Genomic DNA, 12,081 nt, shown 5'->3' on the forward strand with positions numbered 1-12,081 from the left:
AGAGGTGACATGTGCCTGACATACAAGGCCATGTCCAACCCGGAATTAATGGACATGCTCCACCTCAAAAATCCAAATCCACCAAAACCACTAGAGCAAGCGACTTAAACCTTAGCACGGATATAAATAGGACGTGCTGGAGGGATAGATTTATCACTCAGAGACTCCCTATGCTGTGGAATAAAATCCCGGTCCATGTGAGGCAGAGCACCTCGCTGACTCTGTTCAAGAGAAATCTAGACCTGTGGATGGGAGATCGTAGGTTTACCCCGGGAATCATCTCTGTGTCACTGCTGGACAGAGGCACAACAAACTAATGGGCACAGTATTTTTTCATATAAGGGGTGGCGTAAGCCACAAAAATTTGGGCTAGGCTTATAAATGCCTTAGGGCAGATAGCCTAGTATAAACCTATGAACAGTGTATACTTATGCACATTAACATGAACTTTGGCTGATTTTGTGAGAACCAACAGTGAATACTCTCATAGGATTCAGTAACCAGATCTTATTGCTATCTAGATATAATACCTATGGATAAAATACTGACAGAACACTTTCTTCTGTCAAATATTTTTTATTAGGATTTAAATATCATGAATAAACATTTCATTTAGAAAAAAAATAATCATATTAAAAAGGTAAAAATATATATATATATATATATATATATATATATATTACACTAATACACTGAACATATAAATCATTATTTAAAACTATTTACAAGGGTGTCTACTCTCTCACAAAGTATACAATTTTGTTTATTAATATAAAAACAACCACTGATTAAAAGTTGACTTATTCCTTTCCAAGCATTACATGAGGAGGTGATTCTTGCAGATCTTGATTTTATTGTAATAATTGCCAGTTGACGTACTTCAGAGGCAATGCTCAAGAATTCTTTTAAGGACGGAGTACAATCACTTTTCTAGTTTATTACTTTGCTAACTGGGAAAAGATGAAAGGCTTTGCTTACAACTGTCAGCAGGCTCCACAAAATTGGATACTTCAATCTTGTAATACACTCAGGTATTGGAATATTGAAAAGAACCAAGGATTTGGTTATGGTTCAGTGGCTGGAATTCCCCCATTACCTTCTCTTACTTCAACTTACAAGCACGCATAAATGAATACATACAGTGGATATAAAAAGTGTACACACCACTGTTAAAATGCCTGGTTTTTGTGATATAAAAAATGAGACCACAATAAATCATTTCAAAACTTTTCCCACCTTTAATGTGACCTATAACCTGAACAACTCAATTGAAAAACAAATCTGTTAGGGGAAAAAATATAAAAAATAAAAAACATACAATAAGCTGGTTGCATAAGTGTGCACACCCTTAAACTAATACTTTGTTGAAGAATCTTTTGATTTAATTGCAGCATTCAGTCTTCTTGGGTACACACCTGCCATCAATTAAAAAGACTCTGATTAACCCCAAATAAACTTCAGCTGTCCTAGTAGGACTTTCCTAACATTTACTCAGTTGCCTGCTACAGCAAAAGCTATGGTTCGCACAGAGCTTACAAAGCATCAAAGGGATCTCATTGTTGAAAGGTATCAGAGTAAGGAAAAAAGTACAAAAAATTGCCACAGCACTGGATATACAATGGAACACAGTAAAGACATCATCAAAAAGTGGAGAAAATATGGGACAACAGTGACGTTACAAAGAACTGGACGTCCCTCCAAAATTGATGAAAAGACGAGATTAAAACTGGTCAGGGAGGCTGTCAAGAGACCTACAGCAACACTGAAGGAGCTGCAGAAATTTCTACATGTAACAACGATCTCCCATACTCTCCTTGTGTCTGGACTATGGGGTAGGGTTGCAAGACAGAAGCCTTTTCTTGCATAGAAAAACATCCAGGCCTGGCTAAAAGTTGCAAAACAATACATCAAGTCTCCTAAAAGCACGTGGGAAAAATGTGTTATGGTCTGATGGGACCAAGGTTGAATGTTCTGGCCACAATTCCAAAAGGTACGACTGGCGCAAAAACACTTCGCATCACCAAAAGAACACCATCCCCGCCGTGAAGCATAGTGGTGGCAATATCATGCTTTGGGGTTGCTTTTACTTCAGCTGGAACTGGGGCTTTAGTCAAGGTGGAGGGAATTATGAACAGTTACAAATACCAGTCACTTTTGGCCCAAAACCTTCAGGCGTCTGCTAGATAGCTGAAGATGAAGAGGAATTTCACCCTTCAACACGACAATGACCCCAAGCATACATCTAAATCAACAAATGAATGGCTTCACCAGAAGAAAATGAAAAAAAGTTTTGGAATGGCCCAGCCAGAGTCCAGACCTAAATCCAACAGAAAATCTGTGGGGTGACATGAACAGGGCTGTGCACAAGAGATGCCCTCGCAATCTGGCAGATTTGGAGTGCTTTTGCAAGAAAGAGAGTGGACAAATATTGCCAAGTCAAGATCTGCGATGCTGAGAGACTCCTACCCATGAAGACTGAATGCTGTAATTAAATCAAAAGGTGCTTCAACAAAGTATTAATTTAAAGGTGTGCACACTTGTGCAACCAGCTTATTGTACATTTATTTTTTATATACTTTCCCTTAACAGACTTGTTTTTCAATTGAATTGTACAGGTTTATAGGTCACATTAAAAGGTGGGAAAAGTTTTGAAATTATTTATTATGGTCTCATTTTTTTATCTCTCAAAAAACTGGCATTTTAAACAGGGGTGTGTACACTTTTTATATCCACTGTAAGTCTCAAAACTGCCCTGCACTTAATTCTGTATTCTCGCACTATAATCCTATTAGGCCTCTATGTTCTGAACATAAGTTTCTTCTTCAAATCCATAAACCCAAGCTACCTGCAGGTCAATTATACTCTTGGCACACAGCTTAACTCTGGAACAATCTACCCCCTTCTATCCGCTTACAAGAAAGCCCTTCCATTTTCAAAACTGTGCTACACAATCATCTTCTTTCCAAGTGGGTGGGTAATTATTCCTCCTCTCTCTCTCAGGCACTACTTAAATCAATCGATATACCCCTAAACAGGTCTGTCCTCACCTTTCTCTAATACACCTTCTCTTTTATCATTAGAACTTTTACGGTCTTTACCCCTGCTTTACACCTCCACTTAGCTTTACTACCCCTCTCCTTTCCTCACATCCCCAGGTCTTTCTCCATTTCTCCTCTGTATACCCCTCCCTCTCAAGCTCCCCTCTTCCACCTCCCTCTCTCACTTCCCTTCTTCCCCTATTATTTTATCTACTAATTACCTCTGCCTTCAAACCAACTTCTAATTTATTTATATTCTCACCCTGGCCTTTTTATATTTGGCTTATTTCCCTAGATCTCTCTTGCTGCATACTACGGTCTCAGCCTAATATTTTTGTTCTACTACATAATTTTTAATGAACATCCTATGAAATTTTGTAACTTCTTGATGTAATATCTGCAAATAATTTTAGTGTGCTATTTTTTTTCTCTTAACTTTGTTGCAATTTCTATAAATACTTTTTGTGTATTTGTTTTTATCACTTTCTGGAGCTTTTCTCCCTGGGCCTCCACTGAAAATGGGCTTCCTTGGCCCAGTGGACTTTCCCAGTAAACAAATGCCAATAAATAAATAAAGATGAATTTGTCAGAAAATAAAACTTGCAAAAAGTCATTCATTTCCTTACAGTATGATATGATTACAACACATTAAAAAATTATATGTTCCCAGTCAGCTTTAATATCCAATTTACACCAACAAACTGTCTTGGACATTAATTCTATTCTATGTGGTATATAAAAGGACCTATTCCATTTAAGTGAAGGTGTAGTTAATTTGGATGATAAAATAATAATCTTTTGTCTTCATCCATGGGGAAGTTATTATTTACATTTTTAAAATAATTCTAATGATTTAAAATATTTTGTAATTCTTTTATCATTTTATAAATTTTGGATATGTTTTTCCATTTTTTTGCTGCACAATAATAATTAAAAGATCAATAAATTTAGGAACAGATTTGTTTTCCACAGATGGTTGCATAACTTCAGTTCTGCTTTCTACATATTGTATAAAATTTTGAACATGTAACCATAGATCTTCATCCAAGTTAAACCTTTTATTTTATTTATTTTACATTTGTTGACGGGGCTAGTCTAGCTGGACAGATTTCCATTTTCAGTAGAGGCCTGGGGAGAAAAGCTCCACACAGATATACAAAAGTATAAAAATATTGTTACATGGTAAATAAAGGATTAATAAACAAAAAATAAAACAGGTAGTTGTTACATTCTAGATATAAAAACACTTAAGTGGCAGTAAACAAAATATTGCTTAAGAAAGCTAAAACAAATATAATACAGTAAGAGTTATGTACAATAGTTCACATCAGGTAGAAGGATTTAAACAATAAGTTGATTAGAGTTTAAATAGTGTCAGTCTTATTTACAAGACTAAGCATTTGGTTAGAAGAGGTAGAAACAGGGGTGAAGAGTGTGGTTAGTCAGGGTTACTACAAGGGCATAGCCAGTGCATTTGGAGGTGTTTTTAAGTTTTTGTTTAAAGAGTGGCAAGAATGTAATTAGAGTTAGTTCATTGGGTAACAGGTTCCAGTTTTTTCCTGCTGTGTTGGTAAACAAACAGAGTCTCACCAGCTGTATTATTAGACTTTGTTAAGCTAGCAAGGAGTTTGCTAGAAGAACATAGGGAGTTCAGATTATTATATGGGATTAAGAGTTTTGAGAGTATCTGGGTATTACTGGGTTGGTAAAATATCTTGTGGGCAATTATGAGTTGGGGGATTATTAGATGGTTTTGGAGTTCCAGCCAGTCTAGTTGCCTAAGATTAGAACAGTGGTGGGTTCTGAAGGGATTGCCAGTAGCGAATCTGGCAATGTTATTATAGGAAGTTGCTAATTTGTTACGGTTAGTTTTCTTAAGGTTGGTAAATATAGGTGAAGCATACAGAAGGGTTGAGATTAGATGGAAGTGAGCGATCTTGGCTCTGGCTGTTGAGGTTAAAAAAGGTTTTATTCTATATAAGGAGCCTATTTTTCGGTTGACTATTTTAATGGTGTTGTTTATATGGTAATCAAATGAGAGATTATTGTCAATGGTTATTCTTAAAAGGTTAGTGGTAGAGTCTGGGAAAATAACAGTGCCATTATTTGAAGAGATTGAGAAATCTAAGGGGGAGGACCTAGCAGTGGGTGTGAAGAGAAGGAGTTTTTTTTGGCATTAAGAAGGAGGCAATGTTTGGTAAACCATGTTTCTACAGTGTTGAAAACATTTTGAGTAAGAGAATATAGTTCAGATGCAGAGGTTGCTGAGCATATTAGTGTGGAGTCATCTGCATATTGAATACAGGTGGCTTGAGGAATTGCTACATGGAGATAATTAATAAATAATGAGAAAAGAAGTGGTCCAAGAATGGAGCCCTGAGGGACCCCAATGGTGACAGGTAAAAAGGATGAAATTTGATTTTCCCAGAGGACTGCCTGTTGCTGAGGTATGATCTAAACCATTTAACGGCCAGAGAATCAAAGCAAAGAGATTCAAGAATATTGATTAAGAGGGTATGGTTAACCATGTCAAAAGCTTTAGAGAGGTCAATAAAGAGTGCAGATGAGAGGATGTTTTTGTTGTGGTTTCTATTGATGGTATCTGTGAAGGATAGAAGGGCAGTAGTGGTACTATGTGATGGCCTAAAGCCATGTTGACAGTTTGCTATTAAGTTATGTAGAGAGATATGATGTAAAAGTTGTTGGTGAATGCATTTTTCCATACTTTTTGCTAAGGGTGATAAGAGAGCAATTAGCCGATAGTTAGAGTAATCATTAGAGTTCCCACCTTTATGTAAGGGGATAATGTGGGAGATTTTCCAAATATCTGGGATGGTTCCTTCTTGGATTGTCCTATTTATAAGGATAGATATAGAGTAGGCAATTACTTTGGCTGCTTTTTGGAGATATTGGGAAGGAAGTTGGTCAGCAGATGGAGTACATGGCTTAAGTTTTTGAATAAATTTATAGATGAGATAAGTAGAGATGGGTTGTAGTTTGAATTTAGAGAAAGAGTGTGGTAAGTCGATAGGAAGGCTGGAGTTTTCTGAGATAAGTTGACTAGCTAGAGATTGTATAGTCTCAGTGAAGAAAGAGTTAAAAGTATTGGCAGTTTGATGGGGAGTATTTGGACTGGATCAAGTGGGGTGGGTGTTAGGGAGTTAACTGGGGAAAGGAGCTTATTAATGCAAGACCAGCTGAGGGGCAATCAGTTATGGAGAGAGACTGAGTTCTACAGGCATAGGAAAGGTAAGAGACATATTCTGTTACTAAGTAGCAGAGAAAAAAAGGTGAACAAAGGTATAGCTGTGCTGGGGAGACAGTTATGTAAAAATAGAAGTTATGTTCTTACCATAACGTTCCATGTTAGTTGTCTTCTTCTCGCCTTCTTCTTGCTGGATGGGTTCGGAGCCGACCTCGGCTCCGACTCGGCCACTCTAAAAGCTCGAGAGTTGGTTCCACTGGCTCGAGGCTCCCCTTATATCCCACAATGCTAGGCGCGAGTTACCTCAGATCTCGTTTGTAAGCTAACCCCAGCTTATAATAGTTACAGAATAACTCTAAACAGAGTCCACCTCTAACAACAGGGAGAAAGAAGGGTGACCTACATCCTGATTCAGGAGATATGCAAGCAGCATATGTCTAAGAAAGAGGTGGTAGAAAGAGAGGTCACAATCACAACTCCTCTAGGTCTGTCCAGGCCAGGGGGAAGGAGGGTGGGACGCAAGAAGAAGGCGAGAAGAAGACAACTAACATGGAACGTTATGGTAAGAACATAACTTCTATATGTTGTCTATCTCGCCTTCATTCTTGCTGGATGGGACCGCGTCCCTAGCACCTTGTCCCGGGTGGCCTAACGGAACAGACTCCTGAGAACAGTGGAACCAAAGTTAGCTCTATGCCTAGAAGCTAAATCCAACTTATAATGAGAAATGAAAGTGTGAGGAGTAGCCCAAGTAGCCGCTGCACAAATGGTGTCAATAGGCAGTCTGTCTTGGAAGGCTAAGGAAGTAGCCAAAGCTCTTGTAGAATGGGCCTTAGGTTTATTAGGCAGCTTTTGGTGTCTAATCTCATAAACAAGGGTAATCAGAGATGTAAGCCATCTAGATAATGATACCTTTGAAACTGAAAGTCCCTTTCTGCCTTCTGCATAGGAGATAAACAGTTGGTCAGATTTTCTGAATTGTTTTGTTCTATCCAAATAGTACCTCAACTGACGATGAACATCTAGCCAGTGTAATTTTGTTCAGACCTATTGGAATATTCTGGAAAAAAGACAGGGAGGTCAATGCTTTGATTTAGATTTGACGTCGAGACTACCTTAGGCAAAAAGGACGGGTTGGTTCGTAAGGATACCCTGTCCTTATGGAACAATAGATAAGGAGGTCGACAGCTGAGTGCATGAAGTTCTGAGACTCTTCTAGCTGAAGTAATAGCTACCAGAAAGAGAGTCTTCCATGATAGCAATTTTAAAGAACAGGATGCTGCAGGTTCGAAAGGGGGTAGAATCAAAGAAGTAAGAACTAAATTTAGGTCCCAAGGAGAAGGAGGATTTCTTATAGGAGGTCTGAGAAGAAAAACTCCTTTCAAAAAGGCTTTGCAAAGCTTGTGAGACATTAAGGCAGACTCAGAAATACCCACATGAAAGTTAGAGATAGCTGCCAATTGAACTTTAAGAGTAGAAGGGGATGAACCTGCATGGAAGAGTTCAGCTAGAAAATCAAGGACTATTTGGATGGAAGCAGTGAAAGGATCTATGTCCCTTCCTTGAGCCCAATATGTGAAACGTTTCCACTTACTCAAGTAAATCTTCCTAGTGGAAGATTTATGGGAAGCTATCAAAATATCTCGAACAGAGTGAGATAATTGAGGAAGCCTGGCTAAGGTTGGAACTGGAGGAACCAAGCAGTGAGGTTCAGAGAGGGAGGGAGCGATGTAACTGACCCGATTGATGGATCAAAAGGTCTGGAACTAGGTCCAGATGCCAAGGTCGCTCCAGTAGAAATTGATGTAGAAAGGGGAACCACACCTGTCGAGGCCAGTAAGGAGCAATGAGGATCAACAAGGCCTTCTGAGCGATAGCTTTCTGTATCACTTGAGAGATTAGTGGGAAGGGAGGAAATGCATACAGAAGTCCCCGGGGCCAAACTTGGACTAGAGCGTCTCTGCTGGGTTGGCCTGGTAAAGGGAATAGGGTGAAATAATGTCTGCACTTGCTGTTTTGGGGAGTAGCAAAAAGATCGCAGCAAGGCTGACCCCACTTGAGAAAAATCTCTCTCACAACAGAGTCTTTCAGAGACCACTCGTGAGGCATGAGGATAGCTCTGCTCAATTTGTCCGCTATTTGATTGGACTTCCCGGGGATGTGCGTTGCTATCAGAAAACGCTGAGAAGAAATCGCCCATTGCCACAATCTGAGTGCTTCTCGACACAGGGGGTAGGACCTGGTTCCGCCTTGTTTGTTGATGTACCACACTACAGACATATTGTCTGTCTGGATTGCAATCGTTCCCAAGGGGAGAGAGTCTTGAAGGGCTTGCAACGCTAAAAACACTGCTCTCATCTCCAGAACATTTATGTGCAAGTGGCATTCGTCTGGTTGCCATGTGCCCTGGACCGTCCTGCCCTGATAATGCCCCCCCCACCCGATCAAGGATGCGTCCGTTGTCAGAGTAGCAACCGGAGGGGGAGGAACAAAGGGTCTTCCCAACCAGAGCTGAGGGGAAGACATCCACCACACGAGATGATTTCTGCACGCCTGCGTGATCATAATGGTGTGGGACATTGGAAGTTGCTGGTATGACCATTGTGTAAAGAGCATCCATTGAAGGATTCGCATGTGGAATCTGGCTAATGGAAGCAGAGGTATGGCAGCCGCCATAATTCCCAACACTTTCAGAACTAACCTGGCTTTGATTCTGTTGTTGTTGAAAAGGAGTGAGACCAGTCTGTGTATGTCTGTTATTCTCTGATCTGTTAGCCTCGCAGACATGTCTACTGTGTCTAGATTTGCGCCTATGAAGGTAATAGTACGACAAGGCGACAAAACAGACTTTTCGCAATTTATTGAAATGCCTAACTTTTGACAAATGCGAAAAGTGTAATCCCTGGCCATCAGAAGGAGATGCTTGGTGGGAGCTGTGAGGAGCCAGTCGTCCAAATATGGAAACACCTGGAATCCTTGTCGTCTCAGGTGAGAAGCTACCACTGCCATGCATTTGGTAAACACCGGGGCAGTGGTGAGACCAAAGGGCAGGGCCCTGAATTGAAAATGACTGGTTCCCAGCCTGAAGCGGAGGAATCTTCTGGAGCGTCTGTTCATTTTATGTGATAGTACGCATCCTGAAGGTCTATAGAGCACATCCAGTTTCCTTTTCCCAATAGGGGAAGGATGGACTGCAGCGTGACCATCCGAAATCTTGTTTTCTTGACTGATCTGTTCAAGATACTGAGATCCAAAATTGGTCTCCAGTCCCCTGTTTTCTTTGGAACTAAAAAGAACCTTGAGTAGATTCCGGATCCTTGCTGGTCTGCTGGAACTGGCTGAATTGCTCTTTTTGCAAGCAGTTTTGAAATTTCCAAAACCGCTAGATCCCTTTGTGCGGTGGAACATCTGGAACAGATTTTTTTGATTGTTTCGGAATGCGAAGAAAGGGGATAGAATAGCCTTCGGAAATGACGGACTGTACCCATTTGTCTTGAGTCAGGGATAGCCAGGCTTTTGACAACCTTCCCCCGACTGCCTCCGAAGGTGGGCAGCCGGGCAACACCTCAGGGATGCTGAAAGGGCTTATCAGAGAAGGCTTCTCGATTGCCCTGGTTCTGCGGAGCCCCCCTGCCTCGAGGACGACGTCTACTATTGTTATTCCCGCCTCTGCCTCTGGCGGGGTAACGACTTTGTGCGTCAGGCGAAGTCCCTTGATTTTGTTTACGGAACCACATTTTCCCACTTTTCTGGCCTTTGGGGTAAGGCCTAGAAGGAGTAGAAAAACGGACTCCGACGGCAGAAAGAGTCTTGCCATCAGTCTCGCACCTAGTCAAGGTTTCTTTCACTTGAGGACCAAAGAGAGATGATCCATCAAACGGGAGTTAGTGAAAGACGCCTTGAAGGGGTCCGCAAAATTGCATAGCCGCATCCAGGCATGCCTACGTAAGGCCACACCTGTCCCTGCGGCCCTACTCGCTCCATCAGCCGCATAAGAAAGGAGGCGCATGGAGGAGTTGGCTATGGAGTTAAGGGTAGCCAACTGAGTGTTCATTTTATCTTGAAAACCCGCAGCTGTAGGATCCTTCAACATGTCACTCGCTTCTTTAATCAAGTCCCTTTGAAGACGAGTGAAATGGCACAGGTAGTTCAGCGAACGCATAGTAAATGTCGCTGACGAAAACATCCGCTTCCCGTACCTGTCCATGGACCTAGATTCCTTGTTAGGTGGATGGACAGGTACTGAAGGATCAGCTAGTTCCTTCTTAGTGGCAGCAGCTACCACCATAGCATCCACAGAAACTCCTTTTGTCAAGAACTGCTTGTCTGCTGGTGCCGTTATGAATTTGGAGGGTCTCCTGGGAGTGGGGTCCACTGAATCGGAGCCGCCCATGCCTTTTAGCAACCACCTGCATGAGGGGTCAAAGGGGGACACCCAGGAGGTGGAAGGGCGAGAGCCAAACGCCTCAAGATATACAGATTCATCCTCCGAAGGGTTAAGGGCTGGCCAATTTCCCTCTGCTTCAGGATCTCTAGAATGTCTGCAAAAGAGACATCTTCAGAAGGGGAACGGGGAACCCTCGGAATCATCTAAATCTGTATCAGATGTGATTGACTCAGGTGAGTCAATGTTTTTCCTCTTACACTTCCTCTTCCGAGGGGCTCTTCTGCCAAGTCAGGAGAGGCCTCGAAGAGGATGAGATCCCACAGGGGTTCCTGAGGAGCTGGCTCTCTGCGGTCCGGGATGAGGGAGTGAGTCGACTTGACCTGAGGCACCGTGAGGGAGGGGCGGACGGCGCCGACTGTGGGGTAGAGCCAGGCTCTAACACACTCCGCATGACCTCGAAGCACCCCTGTCAGGCAAAGCCAGAGGTCCCCGCCCGAGAAGCTGAGAACCCCCTTGGCACCGACAGTGATGGCTCCGAGGCGATGTCGGAGCCGAACTCACCAGCCGAAGCTCCGAGAGGAAGAGCGGGTCGAACAAGGGTCCGATGCCACTCACCCCTCGAGCCGACGATGGAAGTCCGGCGCCGAGATTCTTCTAAGGAAGAAATCGGAGCCGGCGATGGAGCCGAAGACAATTGTATCGGCTCCGACACTACCACAGTCTCGGTTCCGACGACCCGGCCCGAGCTCAACGGAGTCGGAGGAGGAATATATTGATGGACAAGGGCAGGCATCGACTGATGAGTCGGGCTCTGAAGCATCTGGGCTAGTGCCTCGGACTTAAGAAGTCGACTCACTACCCTCTGAAGGTCATGATCCGATAGCCTCGATGACCTAGAGGAATGAGATTTATGGCTCCGTTCAGACAGCAGGGGAGATCCTGGAGCCGAATGAACGGAGCCAAGGGACGGTGACCTGGACCTCTTCCTCGATGTCGGTTCCGAAGATCTGGAAGGAGCCGACACGGGAACCTCTATTACCTCGGCTCCAGCCGGAGCCGAGGGAACCACAGAAACTGTGGACTGAGACTCATCGGCTCCAGCCGGAGCCGATGAAGGCGGAGGTTTAGAAACCTTAGGTCTCGGCTCAGTTGCTGGAGCAGAGGACCTAGAAGCCTTAGAGGGCTTCCCAGAGACAGAAAGGGAATCCTCCGGCTTAAGAAGACCCCTCAGGATCAACTTATTTTTTCTTTCCTGCAGGACCCTGGGGCTGAAGCCGTGGCATACAGCACAGGAGTCCTGCAGGTGCAAAGGCCCCAGGCAATAGAAACAAGAAGTGTGACCGTCTGTCAGAGACATTTTCTGACAGCACGCATCACACTTCTTGAAGCCTGAGACCTTTGTGTCTTTAGACATCCTAAACAAAAGTGTAATCACACACACTCAACAAACA

At 42.8% G+C, this 12,081-nt stretch overlaps 1 protein-coding gene across 1 annotated transcript in view; it reads right to left on the reverse strand.

Annotated features, from left to right (window-relative positions):
• MICALL1 (MICAL like 1) overlaps nucleotides 1-12,081 on the reverse strand; it is a 977,256-nt gene that overhangs the window by 921,548 nt on the left and 43,627 nt on the right. The window lies entirely within an intron of this gene.

This window comes from Protopterus annectens, chromosome 1.part0 (genome assembly GCF_019279795.1).
Source record: "Protopterus annectens isolate FY-2018-M chromosome 1.part0, PAN1.0, whole genome shotgun sequence".
NCBI classification, from domain to species: Eukaryota; Metazoa; Chordata; order Ceratodontiformes; family Protopteridae; genus Protopterus; species Protopterus annectens.